Here is a 16265-nt window from a genome sequence, read left to right on the forward strand (position 1 = left end):
TTAAGTGTCTGAGAATATTGGCGTCACATGGATCAGGGTGCAAACTGTGTGTAATTTCCTCTTCACTCTTCCACAGAATTGATTTATGATAAAGTTAGGCTCCAGTTGATTGGCTTTTTCTGGGTTTGCTTGGGAAAACTCAATCTGAAGTCATTTTTTATGAGAGCACTGTCTGAGAGGGAGCTTGGATGATAACGTTTTGCTATATTGTAATAATTAGAAAATTGAATGTGAAATCAGACATGGCCCTAATTTACCTGTCATGTTGATTGATTAAGCTGGAGGCTGCAGCTCGCTCTTACACTTTGTTATAAAGTTTCAGTGTGAACTGAACTGTAACTTGTGAACTAAATCAGTCAATTCTAACAGTGGAGAAAAAAAAAATATTTTTTTATTTAAATTTTTTAAAAGAACTAGATTTTTGACAGCTGTGGGGGAATTCATTGGGAAACATTTTTGAAACTTTTGGTGGAATTTATTTGGAAATAAATATCAGATGGTTAAATTATCACAAGTAATTTGTTATTTCCTGTTTTATATGGTATCATTTAATTATTATTGATCCAGAATAATTAAATTTTTACATTCCTACCCCTCAAACAATATTTAGGTGTAAATGTACGATTTATGGATTTTAAATGAACAGATTTATGCTAAGTGATTTGAATAATTTTAAATAAATATAAAAATACGATTAATGAAATCACATAGATGCAAATATTAAACTATGCTGTGATGTTTTCGAGTGCAGACTTGAGTTTGAGTGCATTTGACAAATATCAATCACTTTATTCGTTTAAACCTCAAGTTTAGTACATTTAGTACATCAAGTGCATTTTTAATGCTATTCATAAAATTTGTGCAATATACTAATAGTCATAATTAGTTTTTATAGGTGTCATAACACAAAATCTTTTTTCCAAAGTCAAATTATAAACACCTTAACTTATCCAAGTATTTATTCATATATTTTTTATTAAATTTACTGACTTGATTTTCTTCTTGTAAGGTGAAGAAAAGGATTCCTATATCAGTTAGCTTCTGTAAAGTGTGTGTTCTTATTGAAAACTAACATTTGGATCACCTTGGATCAGCTCCCTCTAGTGTGCCTGCTAACAGCAGTTTGAGTGCTGAACATCCGGTTTGATAGAAGAACTGTGTGCGTCAGCGGTTTGCCTGAATGGCAGTTAAGGTGTCCGGTTACAGCAGGGACAGAAGGGAAGGGTGTGTGCTGGACCCAGAATAGCACGGACATCGGGTCCTCCCTCTAAAAGTTAGATGTCATGTGAGACCCTCTTTAATCATTGACTGTACCGCTGGCTATGTGCGACCTACTGTACAGCCCACCTGTCCCTGCATACCTTCACACCCATACACACACACACACACACACACACACACAAGCGATCAGGCTGCAAGAACAAATCTTCAATCTGTGCATTTTTAAATGTACATGCTCAGTGACCAATTAACCTATATGCTTTTGTATATTTGTTGTATGATGTACCCTCACACATTTCTATTGTCAGTTCCAGGGAATATGTAAGGTCACATGTCACGTGTAAAGCTTGGCTCTGTTTACTGCTGCGAGCTATGAATGATTTTGCATTGACTCACACTGATTGCCCTCAGGCTGTTCATTAGACTCCTACTGTTTTTGTCTTGACATGAATTTGTAGATGTTGAGAGAGAAAGGGGTTATGGTGTGACCTTTAGAAGACTGAATTAAGGAAGCCAATGTCCCATATCGGATTCATTTTTTTGTTTTAGAGTGTGCTTTAGATGCCAGTGTGCTTTGCCCTGGAGTTTGTGTCAGCTCTATTTCATACAGAATACTTTTCCTTCTAGTTGCCTTTTCAGAGTATATCTACACATATTTCAGCAAAACTGTGTTGCTGCTTCACAATAATTAGCAGTTTTATTACTGTCATCATGAAAAAGCTACAATCAACCCACAGTTAGGATCTTTTTTTTTCTTTACATAAGCCTTATGTTCACCAAGACTTCATTTATTTAATCCAAAAAACAGTAAAATATTGTAAATTATTCCAGTTTAAAGTAAATGCTTTCTATTTTGATATATTTAAAATGTAATTTATGGCTATTATGGCAAAGCTGAATTCTTACGGTCTTCAATGTCACATGATCTTTCAGAAATCATTCTAATATGCTGATTTAATGTTCAAGAAACCATTTTTATTAGAATTAATGCTGAAAACAATTGGTACATCTTAATATTTTGTGGAAGTCATTGCACTTTTTAATAGAATGGAATTATTGTATGACTAGAAAGTAAAGGAACAGCATTATTGGACAGTTTATTTAGGATTATAAATGTCTTTACTGTCACTTAATCTATTTGAAGAATGCACTGAATAAATTAACTGAATTTAAGTATTTAGGCCTAAAATCACATCTTGAGTTATTAGTTATTTAATTATTATTTATTTATTCAAGTTTTTATCCAGGTTGATGTAGATTGAAGACATTTAGAGGATCATTTTATTAAATTAAAGTAATAAGATATTAAAAATTAGAACAGCAGAGCCCTCTTGTGGAGACATGATGAATGACTTGAGGTTTAATGTACAGTGGCCCCAAAAATGATTTTAATAATACTAATAACATGTATTAATTAATTTATGTGATTTATGTAAAGTTATTGAGAAACAGACTTGTGTGATTATATGTTTGAAAATGTCACTTGGTTTGTTATTTTGCAATGCTTAACGCTTTGTGTGTGTGTGTGTGTGTGTGTGTGTGTTTCTAAATACGTTTTGGGGTCACAGTAAATTAAACCAGGTCATTAAATATAGTGAAATGGTTGTCTGTGCATGCTCAGTGAGTTTCTTGTGGGCAGAGGAGTGGCAGGTGCCGTTATCTGTGTCTTGCAGAGCTGAATTGTGGTCACTCAGGTGTGGCCTCCTACTTGGGTCTCAGCTCTGGTACTCATTTCAATAACACCCTGGTGTGTGTCCAATTAAGTCAAATTGTGATTTTAAAAAGTACATGGATCCAAGTGTTCCCGTTCGGCCCATGATGCAATTGCATAAGGCAGGGATCAGTTGTATCCCAATATACGCGTTACATTGTAATCGTGTGTGTTCATGTGTACACACTTCAGTTTTGCAGCAGTGTGGAATGACTCATGTATGAAAAGCCCACCTGGAGCTCCCACTGTGTTGTGAATACTTGACATAATTGTTAGGTGATAGCTTCACACTTCAGCTGACACTTACATGAATTATTAAGGCTACATGGAATGTAACATAGATCCTTGGAAGACTCCCCGTCACCTCTTTCCCTCCCACTGAACCTTTTTTTGATGTTGTTTTTTTATTTTTATTTTTTTTAAACATAGGCTTCAGTGCGAATTATGTAAAATATATAATATCAAACAGCAGGAATGAATCTGCTCATATTTCCATCTTCTTGCTTCATGCATGTAACAAGTCCTGCATTGTTAATAATTGAATTTTTGCTACCCTAGCAACCAGAAACCCCATGGCAACGCCTTGGCAACCACATTCTTGCACTTTTATATGCATTGCACCACTCACATTTTCACATTTTTAAAAGAGCCGTTTCCCATTTCTCTCTGCACATATCCGTCTCACTTTACTTTGAGTCAGGAGTTCATACAGCTCATCCATTAGCGCAGGAAAGCTCTTTAGTTCTATAGTGTCCGGCTGTGGCTGTGTCTGCTGGTTATTTGTGATTCATACGTTCATCTTTGACCCTCCGTTCTGGAGTCTGGTCTCAGCAGGGGCTTCTCTCTCACTGAATCAGCAGTGGATTCTGACAGCTGGGTCCCCTCCCCGTCCCTCAATCACTCCATCCTTACAGAACAGTCAATGGCACGTAACAAGGTGAAAACTCAGTAAGGAGACGGTCTTATAGAGCTTGAAACAGTGCTGCAGGTTCATCGTCTCTAAGCTCTTCCTTTTCGAGAGCTCTAAATCTCTTTCTCCTTCTGCATACTTTCATTTTCTTGCTGCCCTTTTGCTGCTCTTTCCCAAACCTGATCTCCATAATACCTTTGGCTCCTTCTCTATCCTTTGCCACTCTAGCTGGGTGAATCTTATAAAACCTGTGCTTAAAATTCATGAAAGTAATGTTGCAGTGGAAAGAAATATTGATGGCCTCATTTTCTTTATGCTAAATATTTTATACTTTTGATTTTGGGCCTGGAATGTGACCCTAGACCTCTTTTATGAGATTCACCCCTCTAGCTTTCTCTTTGTAGTGACTTTTTCCACTCATTAATGCTTTTAGAGACTGCCGCCTTGGTTATCTCTGATGCAAGAAAAAGTCTGATCCTGTCTTTTTTTTAGTTTACGCTTGTATTAAAATACCATTTAAGATTTCAAGTTTACATTGAATGATCCTCATGAGCTCACACTCACAATCAAGTTCACATTTCAAATGTTTTTTGGCAGTGGACTGGCACCTGTCATGGACAAATGTGACACAGTCTGAAAGTACTTGGTGTATAACAGACAAGACAGTTACTCCTAAATTCTCCCTCTTTTCTCACTGTAGTTGGGACAGCTCTGGTGCCAGTCCAGATGGATGATAGATGAGAGTGCTGGTTAGCCACCGCTTGCCCCCAGGGGCCTCAATTCCACACGTTGTCCGTCTCATTTCTATTATTAACGAGAGTTCACTTAGACCACACACTATAAAAAATAAAAAAATCCTGTGAAACTTACGAAAAATAAATAAAACAAGCAGATGTGGTTGCCAGCAATTCATCATTAAAAAAAATCTTGCAACAATGTTTGTGGTATTATAGAATGGCATAATTATAACTGGATATTTTAATAAGGGATATAATGTCAATATACCAGGTTTTAAGGAATTGGGGAAGTCGTGGCTTAATGGTTAGAGAGTCGGACTGGCAATCGAAAGGTTGTGAGTTCTAGTCTCGGGCCGGACGGAATTGTGGGTGGGGGGAGTGCATGTACAGTTCTCTCTCCACCTTCAGTACCACGACTTAGGTGCCCTTGAGCAAGGCATCGAACCCCCAACTGCTCCCCGGGTGCCGCAGCATAAATGGCTGCCCACTGCTCCCGGTGTGTGTGTGTGTGTTCACTGCTCTGTGTGTGTGCATACCGGATGGGTTAAATGCAGAGCACAAATTCTGAGTATGGGTCACCATATTTGGCTGAATGTCACGTAACGTCACTTTTTTTTTAATTTATTGCTTCCTTTATGTATTTACAAATGGAAAGGACATAATTATAGCATTTTCAAATATCCAAAATTTCAAATATCCAATTTGACAAATGGTTAAAAAAAGTAAATAAATTAAACCTATTTTATAAATTGCAGGAAAGACACCAAACCAAATGACATTAAAAATATTGGAATATACATGAACTAAATAATGTAACAAAAAACATAATATTACTTATGTATTTACAACTTAATGTGATATGTTACTAGGCAATTCTAGGTGTGTCCTTGTACTGTATTTCAATGTAATAATGGTAGTTTATAGTTTCTACTTGTGAAAATGAAATTTTTAATGGTATTTTACAGTAAAATACCATAGTGTGTAATGTTATTTACATTTTTCACTGTATAACTTAGTTAACAAATTAACAGTTTTTTTTTACTGTTTTTAGATCCCTTTATTCAAAATAATAATAATAGTAGTAGTAGTAGTAATAATAATAGTAACTATAATAATTATAATAATAGTAATAATAATAATAATAAGTTAAGAGTTATAAATAAGTTATACATTATAAATTAGTTAATCAAATTAAAAACTTTCTTGATGCCACTTTATATGAGGCCTTATGTGGCCTTAACATAAAGAAAAGTACAATGTACCTGTTGTGTTCATATTGTATTACAAAACACTTGCTGCTATTGAGGTGGGATATGATATGGGATGTGTTAAGGTGTAAGGTATGGAGCAAGACTGTAATTATAATGTAATTGCAAACTAATTACAGATGTAATTGCATGTATTTTTAAAATGATAAAAAGTAAAATGTAAAAGCATGTAAGGACACTAAGATTGTTGTACCAAATAATTAATTTAAATGCAAGTACATAGTAGTTAAGGTCACTTAATATAAAGTGGGACCACTATCTTTATTAGAATCCTCATTTTAACTTGGTATAATGCAGTTTAGTTGCTCCATGGTTAGCTGGAGGTTTCATCTGAGCTTTGTTCTCCCCTGATCATGCGTATCATGGTGTACTTTCTTGTTTCCATTCCCTCGCTGCCTAATTAAAAATGACCGGCATCAGATACAGCTCTCCGATGCCCACCCGGACACCGGAGTTGAGTTCTGCTTTACGGTTAGCACGGCTGCATATTTCTTCTAATGGATCCCCACTATTCTTCACTTCCTCCTATTGCTTTCTCCAGTGACCTCAGATTCATTCCTTTGATTGCACTCTCTCATTCTGTCTCGGACTCTTGTTCTTTATCTTCATCTCTCTCTCTTGGCTTGTCTGTTTCTCTCATTTCCTCACTTGCTTGCTTTTTCTCGTTTGCTCTGCTTTCTCTCTCTCAAGGCCCATTAAAACCAGATCTGTATCATCCATCAAACGCGTGCAGACAGTTTCCACCTATTTCATTAGGTAGGAGATAAAAGGTGCCCACTGCTCTGTGCTACACGGAGCTACCTGAGGAGAAGAGAACTTTAGTTTGTCTGCTAAAAAGTTTTGATTGTTTCTGTTTGTGAAAGCTGTTTCTGTTACACACCAACTTCTTGTTTTGAGTGGTCATAGCCATTTCTGTGGAAGATATCTGTTCTAGGTCAGCCGCATCTGTGTGCAGCTCCTTTGCTTTTACTTGAGTGAATTTTATCTTCTTTTTATTTTTAGCCAAATTAACACGTTAGATTTGTATTCAATAGATGTATAGCATTGATAGTAAACGGTTGAATTTCCTGGGAAAACGCATAACTATGAATTTTTACATTTAAGTGTACTTGATGTTGATTATCTAAACGAAGAGTCAAATAAACAAAATGTTTTAATTCATTTTAAATGTTTTATCACATTTTTAAAAGCAATTATATTTTGATCCTCCTTAGTGACTTTTTGTCATTATAGTTTTAACACCAATTTTTATATTTCATAAATTATTTCTATAAATTTTTTTTCCTACAGTTGTGATGATGTTTTAACTACAACAAACATTTATGCTTGTTGATAGTTTGTGTGTGTGTGTGTGTGTGTGTGGTTTGGCAGAAGCATGCTTGAGATAAAATGAGACATAAAATCTGCAGAAAATAAAAATCAATCAAGGTAAAGACCACTTGTGAACAAAATGTGTTTTTGGTCATGCCATTTTATGAAAATATGCTAATAAGTGTGAAAATATGATTTAATTGTATTTAGGTGTTCCCAAATGTTAGCTATGAAAATAACCTTAGCAAACCAAAAGCCTTGACCATTTAATTCACTGCATAATATTTTTTTACTTTATACAAATGTTCATATTTAAGGCAGCTACTAGAGACTTTAAGTTGAAGTATGTGTAAATTTTTTCAGTGCATATTTACATTGTTAGTAGACATAAATAAAAGTTTTTAAAACATCTTTGAGGACTATTATACACAAAGTCATAAGCATCAAGTTAAAGTGTACATAATGACCTTTAACTCTCTTGACTTTTGGTGAGATGAAGAGGACCTTAAAGCATCAACATTAAATATGAATGACACACGGAAATGTGCTGAAATGTGCAAGTGTGTGTTTATGTCTGTGTGTTTGGCATGGCCATGTAGTTCTGTCCTGTCCCGTTTCTTTTTGAGTCTAGTGTGCACTGCAGCATACTGTATATTCATTCAGAGAGATGCTCAAACTAAATAATTCAATCAAGTCCTGTGGCTATACATCCTGCTTTTTATTACACCGCTCTCTTGAATATTTGAGCCGTGGCATTGAGCGGTCAGATATTTTTGACTAATGGCTGCTAAGATGTATATCGCTGTTGCCCGTGGCAGTTTGCCAGTGCTACTTTCATATTGCTTTTATCACTTTGCAGTCGGTTTCTTTAAAGAGTAAAAGCAGTGCCAATTAGAAAAGGTAATTAGTGTAAATATCAGACTTTGAGGGACTTGATTGGTGATTTGACTCAAAAGGAATATGTAGGCCTACTACATACTTTTCAGCGAATGTAACTATATTGTCTGACATGAATTTAGATGAAATGACAGTGGTTGAGGTTTCATAGTTAACATTTTCTGTATTCTAAATGTACAAAATTACACTTTTTGCATAATTTGGTCAGTTTACAGAATTTTGCTTAAATTTAAATTTTTCTTTATTTTTCTTTGTTGTCTTTGCACTTGTCTCATATTCTCTCATGCATGCTCTTTACTGACAATGTTGTCTCCATGATAAACAAGTACACATTTATTTTGAAAAATTTGCTAGTAGCAGAATTGCTGGTCAGGATGAAAATAATTCTTCAACTGACGAACAGCTATTTGTGTCAAAATTGATTATGCATAATTTACACTCAGTAAAACGTTAAGACTGTCTATCGCCTTATAGTTAACTAAAGCTGAAGCTAAAATTTAAAACCAATTTTTACTTGTAATAAAACAAACATTAATGTAAAATAAAATTGTAAAAAAAAATATTTCAGCAAGTTGTCAAGGTAACAGTTTTTGTTACTAAATAGAAAATTATTAATTTATTAATTAATAAATTTAAAATTTCTTAAACCTTAAACTGAAAAAAGTAGTAAAAAATTTAGAAACAACTAAATTACTGAAACTTTGAAATGAAAACGAAAAAGTGGAAAAATAAAAACATTCAAAATATTAACAAAGTATAATAGTATAACACTGGACTATTGATAAAAATGTATAGGAATTAATGACATGATTTCATCTGCTGTATTTAATGAAAAGCACAAAGAATTATCAAATTAAATGCTGAAGATCATGTTAAAAAATGTTTCCAAGGAAGTTTTAATGTGACCTTCATATAACAGAAAGAAAAAGATGTTAATTTTATTAAAATCAAGTATTTTTGAAGAACCACACACTGCTGGAGCGACAGATTCACCTTGCAGCATTATAATTCCTTATGCTGCTTTAGATGTTGATGAATTGTTCAGTTCTGACTTTGAAATGAGTTTCTAATCTCTCTCTTTCTCTTTCTCGCTCTCTCTTTTCACACCCCACTCTCTCACCTCCATCTGTACGTTGTCCGTTTTTGTCTGATGGCACTGTTTTCCCCTTCTCATTAACACGAGTTTCACACCCTTCCCTTTAACTGTGAATTATGTCATTGACTGAATTGTGCAGCACATCCCAGATCCTCTGCAGTCTCAATGCAGTCATGGTGCGGCATAAACGGCTGCACTGTCATAGCAGGTAAATCTTGCATTGGCTCATCCTCATTGTTTGGGGAATCCCTCCTGCAGCGTGAGTGTGTGTGTGTGTGTTCTTTATGCTGTGTCCTTGGCTCACCGTCAGTGTCTTGCATAGTCTTATGTAACCCATATCAGAGTTGCTTTTAGTGTTCTCCTCTCCCTCTCATCTAGTCTTTCTCTTCTCCTGCATGCCTAATGCTGCCTCGTAACTCCAGAATCCCTGATGAAATACTGGCCAGTGCTGACAAGCTGTCCAGTGTGTTTTTGCCCGGGTAATCACTGACAGGCCGAGAGGAAAGCAGTGAGGGTAAGATTTCATCATATAGCAGAGAGTCCATCACTTGACATTGATGTGGTAGTGGAGACGCTTGAGTTTAGAGTTACTTAACTGCTTTTCAATGATCTCACACATCCCTTGTAGTAGACTGTGGCCCGCTTATTGGTTGACTTGAGTCCTATGTACCATGCTAAAACTTTATATTAGATTAGCTGACTGATTGGTTTTAAGGGTTAGGTTCAAGTTCAGCTAAACTCTTCAGACGCATTTCTTAAATGGCATTTGCATACACTGTTTCAAAGTAAGTCCTGCATTTTTTTTTTCCTTTTCAAAGCATTTTCAAGCATTTTCTTGTAAAAAGGACTCCACTCCAATAAACCTTATGTATTAAAACTTTTTTTTTTTTTACAGTTTAGGATTCGTTATTGAGCTCAAAAACAGTTAATTTTTTGAAGTTTATTAACTCTATTCATATCTTCGAAATACAGATGTTCAGGTCAGGGTCAATAGAAGCAGGTAAGCATAATATTATTATTATGGCCTTATGCCAGTAAACCGTTAATTATTTTAATGTAATGGCAGAAAACCTATCAATAATTCAATCAAATTCAATGCTATTTATAAAAAAAAGTGATCACTTGTTGTAAATGCTGCAATTATATTAGGCATCACAACCTTTATGTACAATATAAAAAATTATTTTAAGATTTGTTAATAATAGTAATTATATATATTATTTAATTATATATTCGGTTAATTAATTATATATATAATTAATTAACCGAAATTAATCGCATTTTAATCCCATATAAAAATTTGACCTGAGAACAGTGAGAAGTAATTTTTTTTCACATGGATTTATAGTATACCATTGAATAATGACTGAATACATAAGCTTAAGCAACAAAATATTGTTTATTTTTGTTCAACCAAGTCTAGCAGACCAGTGCAATTTTTGCCATGAAGTGTAGCAATAGCATATTTAGAAACAATTTAGAAATAGTACATTTCAGAAATTCAGGAAGCTTATAGGTGCTGGAACCTTCTGTAAAGTGTTTTTTTAAGTAAAACACAATACTGTCAATTACATTCATGACATTGGAAACCCTGACTATTAGAAAACATCTCTCTGTTGCTTCAGATGCCATAACATACTGAGTCCAACTCTCAATAACCTTGGCCAAAACAATAAAGAGTTCAACATAAACTGTTGCAAGTTCAACATAAAGTGTAAAGTCCACGCTAGCTGCTATATGTTTTGCGTTGAGGTGATGCTTGAGGTTCGATGTGCTGCGGTGATATGCGAACGCTAGTTGGTGCTCCAGTATAATCGGTCCGCCGAAACTCATCCAGTGAGAAACGTTCCGCGGTGCAAAAATAAGTTATTAAAAAGACGGGATTTTTTTTCTGTAATTAATTAATCTTAGTTAACGCGTTATTTTTTGTGTAATTAATTAATCTCAATTAACACGTTAAAGTCCCGTTAAAGTTTTTTTTTTTTTTTAACCATTAGCGGGGTTATTATAGTTAACTAAAACCATTAAGACATTTTCATTACTTGAAATGAATGTTAATTGAAATAAAATATTGTACAAAATTATTCCTCTAGTTAAGGCAACGTTTATCATTTTCATTTAGTTTAATGTGATGTGCTAAGATATCTAAAACTAAAATTGAAGTAAAAAGAAAAACTAATAAAAATGAAAACAATGAAATTACTAAAACTTTAAAATGAAGGTGGAAAATTATTTACAAAACAGACTCAAAATGTAATAGTTTCCTAATTATACTAAAATAACACTGATCTTTAGTATTTTTAATGTTTATTAAATAAATTAAACTACTTTTTATGTCTACGTAATGTTATGCAATTATTAGTGTTTTTAAATATTCGCTTTAAGTAACCACTTGATTATGACAAAGAAGTAATTGGGGCAAGCATGTAAAATTGACTATCTAATATTGGCCTCTGTATACAGTCTATATTTTCTGATAATATAAATTAATAATATCACAGATAACAATATGGTGCATTGCTGTGCCTTCCTTAATCACAGTTTAAGTCCTGAATGTGGTGATTGGTTAACCTCTTTGCTTTATAAACATCTGTGGGTTTGTTGCATGCTCAGGGGCCGTGACTGTAGTTAAAATTGTGTGCCCTCAGCACAGCTGGGTAAAGTGATAGAGCTTCTGCATGAGCCCTCCCTCCGCGGCCACCTGCCCTCGCCGCGTTTAGCAGGAAGATGACTGAATGCACAGGTAGACACGAAGAGTTGCTTTGGCAAAGCGCTCTCGATGTCATTGCCTGAGGTTAGAGAATGGTTGAGCATGACTGCTGAACTCAAACAGAATAGTCAGTCTGAGAGAATGCTTTTACTCTTAAATACCTAATCCCTCCTTTCCCCTCTCATTTACACTTAGATTTATCACAGAGAACGATTAAGATTTAGTTGGATAATCCAGATACTTGCGCGCACACACAAACACACACTGGCGTGAAGGTGATCTGGATGTCCATCAGTGACAAAGCAGCAGGACAGAGGAGAAGTGTGATAAGGAGAGAGAGACAAAAAAAAAAAAAATCAGGCCTCTGTTCAGTAATGGCTTTAAATATTGACCAGTACACACCATCATCAAGGGAGATGAGAGGAAGATAAGCTGCTTTAAATGACTGACAATCCCTAGTGTACGTGCTTTCTGATGAGGTATTGAGGCCTTCTCATATACCTATATATCTATCTATATATCTTTATATATAATTGCACACTTTAAAACATTTGTCAGCAAATCAGATTCAAGAATGCATGTATGTGTGAGTGTGTTTAGGGTACATGCATGCATACATAAATACAAAGCTTTGATTTGATTTCCATTTTTGTTTTTATTTTCTCTAGTGGTTTAATTTGTGGAGGACCTGATTTGAAAAAGGCCTTCAAGGCCACCGTCCTAATTGATATTCATAATATTCATGAGTTGTAACACTACCAGTGAATGATGTCCCAATCAGCTAAAACAGCTTTTATTTCAAAATATTTTTCAGCATCGCTGGTGGCTACCAAGAGTCATTTTTCTCTGCTGTGAATGCAGTATATTCTAGATATATTTGGTTCTGGGTGTTGCGATAAGAGTTCCCATGCTGAAGGTTATAGGTGATGTTTGTCTGAAGAAGTTAATCTGAATGAGTCACCACCCTCAATGGCCCAAGGATGCTTTTTGAGAGAAGCACTTCCACCTTCATGGATAACAGAAGGTCACTCTACAGTGCCGTGAATTACTAAGGTTAAATTAATCATTCGACTTTGTATTTTCAGGCATTCAAACCCCTAGTGACCTCTCTCCAGCATCACCACACAGATGTTCGACCTCTAGATGCTGAAGTCTTTTCCCAGCACATGCTATCGTATTCACTCCTCTTGGGATCAACTGCTTAATTACCCCTCCTGATCCCCCATACCTAATTATCTGTTTTCATTTAATTTAAAGTCTCTATTTATCTAGAATCTCAATCGATTACCTGTTTCCAACACAAAATGTTAGCCAGCCAAGGGCAAACCTCGAGGCAGCCCATCGCACCATCATAGTTTTCTCAACCACCTTCTAACTATCTCTCAAAGATGTATTGCTGTAAAGTTGCATCAGGGCTGTCAGAGCTCACCAAGGTTAGCTGTAGGTTGAGGAGACATTCGGGTCGAGGCTTTCGGATTGGGACTTGCTTGGTGCCTGTTCCAGATGTTTCCTCATATACCCAGCAAAACATTTCACAAATATGACGCATGCATGTGTAAAAGCACTATTTTTACTTGGAAAAACTGCTTCACTAATTAACCCACAAGGTTGCTAATTAATATTCAGTGAGCTCCAAATGGAGGTTAATGCAGATAGACTGGTCACACTTGGCAGGAAAGAAGCACATGCTATGGGTATGCATGCATGAAATCCATTGCAAAGTGGTGTGCGTATGCCTTTAGTGCATGAATATTCATTGAGTGGATCAACTCAGAGTAGTTTTGTCAGTCAAAAAGACACCGAATCAGAAGGTTCTTTAGGACTCATACTGCTTATCATGGATAAACTGTGTGTGTGGGAGAGGGAAAGAACTGCTTAATGTAAATACAATTGTCACACTTGACAAAAAATATGTTGAACAAATGCATACTAAGCATCAATGCAAAGAAGTTTCAATGAATTGTATAAATATTCAAGTCGTGCATCAGATTTAAGTAGTTGTGTTTATGTCGGTCAAAAAGAAGATAGAACTGTACTGAATATGCCAATGAGGAGGCGGGGTTAATGCTTCTGTAGGTTATTGATAGACTAAAGTTTATGTGTGTACATGGCTATTTCTGAACATGTTATCAACTTTATGAATTATTCAGCAGTTCTGCACATCTGTTCTTCAGCATGCCTTTAATTTAAGTGTCCTCAAAACCCAGAAACCTACTGTAGCCACCATAGATAGCGGCCAAACATGGGCAGAGAGATCGGAATGATCCTTCTCAGCACATTAAATATCTCATCAGTCTCTTTTCCTAACTACGACATGGTTCTAAATGCCTAATTGACAGGAATACGAAATGCAATTTAAAAATGAAACTTTCCTCAAATGTGTTTTTTTTTTTTTTTTTTTTTTTTTTTTTTTTTTTTTTAACTAATCAGCCAATGCATATTTTTGTCAGTGTTGACTTCTCTTTTTGTTCACATTTTCACTCTTCAGGATGTTTTCTTTCTGGCATAGTTTTGCTCTCAAACTCTGCCAGGCTAGACTTGGGTCATGAATATTAATTGAGTTTTGTAACAATCATTGTAAATAATTAGCAAATGTTGGTAGGTGAGCTCTAAGCCATATGAGTTTAATGCTTACATGTTCATTATTCAATCCTTAGTTTAAGTACTAGTAAACAGAACTGGAAAGAGTTTATATATATATATATATATGAAATGACTAAATTAAATGACTAAATTAATTTTTTACTCTTTAGGACAAAATCATATAAATATATACACATTTTATATATATATATATATATATATAAAATGTGTATATATTTATATGATTTTGTCCTAAAGAGTAAAAAATTAATTTAGTCATTTCTAGGAAGGGGATATGATTTTGGATGCATCTGTATTAAAATTCTGCCTGATTACAATTAGCAGATAATAATTTGGTATTTTTTTAAATTAATCCCAAAAATCTAAATTTCATATTGAATATTGGCTGATAAGTGATGATGCTGCATTGTACATCTGTACTATCAGGAATAGCCCATATATCATGCATCATAAGTCTTTTAAGTTTTGTGTGGTTTGTAGATATCAGGCTTTAGGTTCAATCTAAAGATCAGATTTGAAGCAGTACTAAGCTAAAACCTTTTGTTATTGGCCTGACATCTTGATGAAGGTCAAGACTACAGATATGTTTTTTACAAGAGATGAGTGCCACAAGGCACACTTCCAACTTTGAGGTGCTGTTAGTAATTGAAATGTTTGATCTGTGGACATCTGAGAAGAAACGTCTGTGCTCTATCTATCGTTTTGAAGTGTGACCGTTTCATTCTGAATGCCACAGGTAGAGAACAAGTTGTTCTGGATCATGAGAGGTTATAGCTTGCCCATCAGCCTGGATGAAGGATGATGGCATTTTATATACTGTTTCTAAGGTGTTCTGGGTGTTTGCCGGTCAAAAAGCCCACTGTCTAGAATCTATGATCTTCTTGTCCCAAATTATAGTTTGGATGACTCATTCAATGTCATTCTGCTATACTTATTCATGCCTGTTTTATCAGGGGTCAGTTAATTCCACAGCAACACATATGATTTGAGGTATCATTTACAGTGTGGAATGAGCTTGGTGCATTTTTATTAGGGTTGCAAAGAGGCAGAAAATTTCCATGGGAGCTTTGTCTGGGGAATTTTAAAAATATTCCAAGTTTGAAATTTACCAGGAATGTTATAGGAATTAGGGCTGTGCGATTAATCGAATCGAAATCGCGATTTGAGACGTTGCGATTTGCTAATCGCAAAAGCCTGCAATGTGGAGGCGATATTACTCTGTTCCAGCACATGCATGAAATGTGTCGATTTTTACAAAGCTTATTGTTCTGAAAAGCAAGGTGTACGCTGATTGGCTATCCAGTGCGTTGTGACTGGCTGAATGACTCAAACATGTGACGGAAATGTTACACCCCTTAACGGTTGCCTTTTTTTGTTTTTTTTTTTATGGAGGGCGTTTACACAGCTGCCTAGAGCAGAGCTGATTGGGGAGAACGGAGGTGCTCTCACTCTATTGGTTATTAAGACGGTCACTGAAGGCTCACAGTCATTCATATGCTAGAACAGCGTAATATCGCGTCCACATCGCAGGCTTTTGCGATTAGCAAATCGCAACGTCTCATTGCGATTTCGATTCGATTTCGATTAATCGCTCAGCCCTATTCTGCACCCAGATGAATACCGTGTTTTTCGGACTATAAGTCGCACCTGAGTATAAGTCGCATCAGTCCAAAAATACGTCATGATGAGGAAAAAAACATATGTCACACTGGACTATAAGTCGCATTTATTTAGAACCAAGGAGCGAAAACATTACCGTCTACAGCCGCGAGAGGGTGCTCTGTGTTTTCAGTCAGAGAC

At 35.4% G+C, this 16265-nt stretch overlaps 1 protein-coding gene across 1 annotated transcript in view; it reads left to right on the top strand.

The window, feature by feature from the left end:
• LOC113118246 (PQ-loop repeat-containing protein 1-like) overlaps nt 1-16265 on the top strand; it is a 37585-nt gene that overhangs the window by 6558 nt on the left and 14762 nt on the right. The window lies entirely within an intron of this gene.

Source organism: Carassius auratus, chromosome 18 (assembly GCF_003368295.1).
Source record: "Carassius auratus strain Wakin chromosome 18, ASM336829v1, whole genome shotgun sequence".
In the NCBI taxonomy this organism is placed as follows: Eukaryota; Metazoa; Chordata; class Actinopteri; order Cypriniformes; family Cyprinidae; genus Carassius; species Carassius auratus.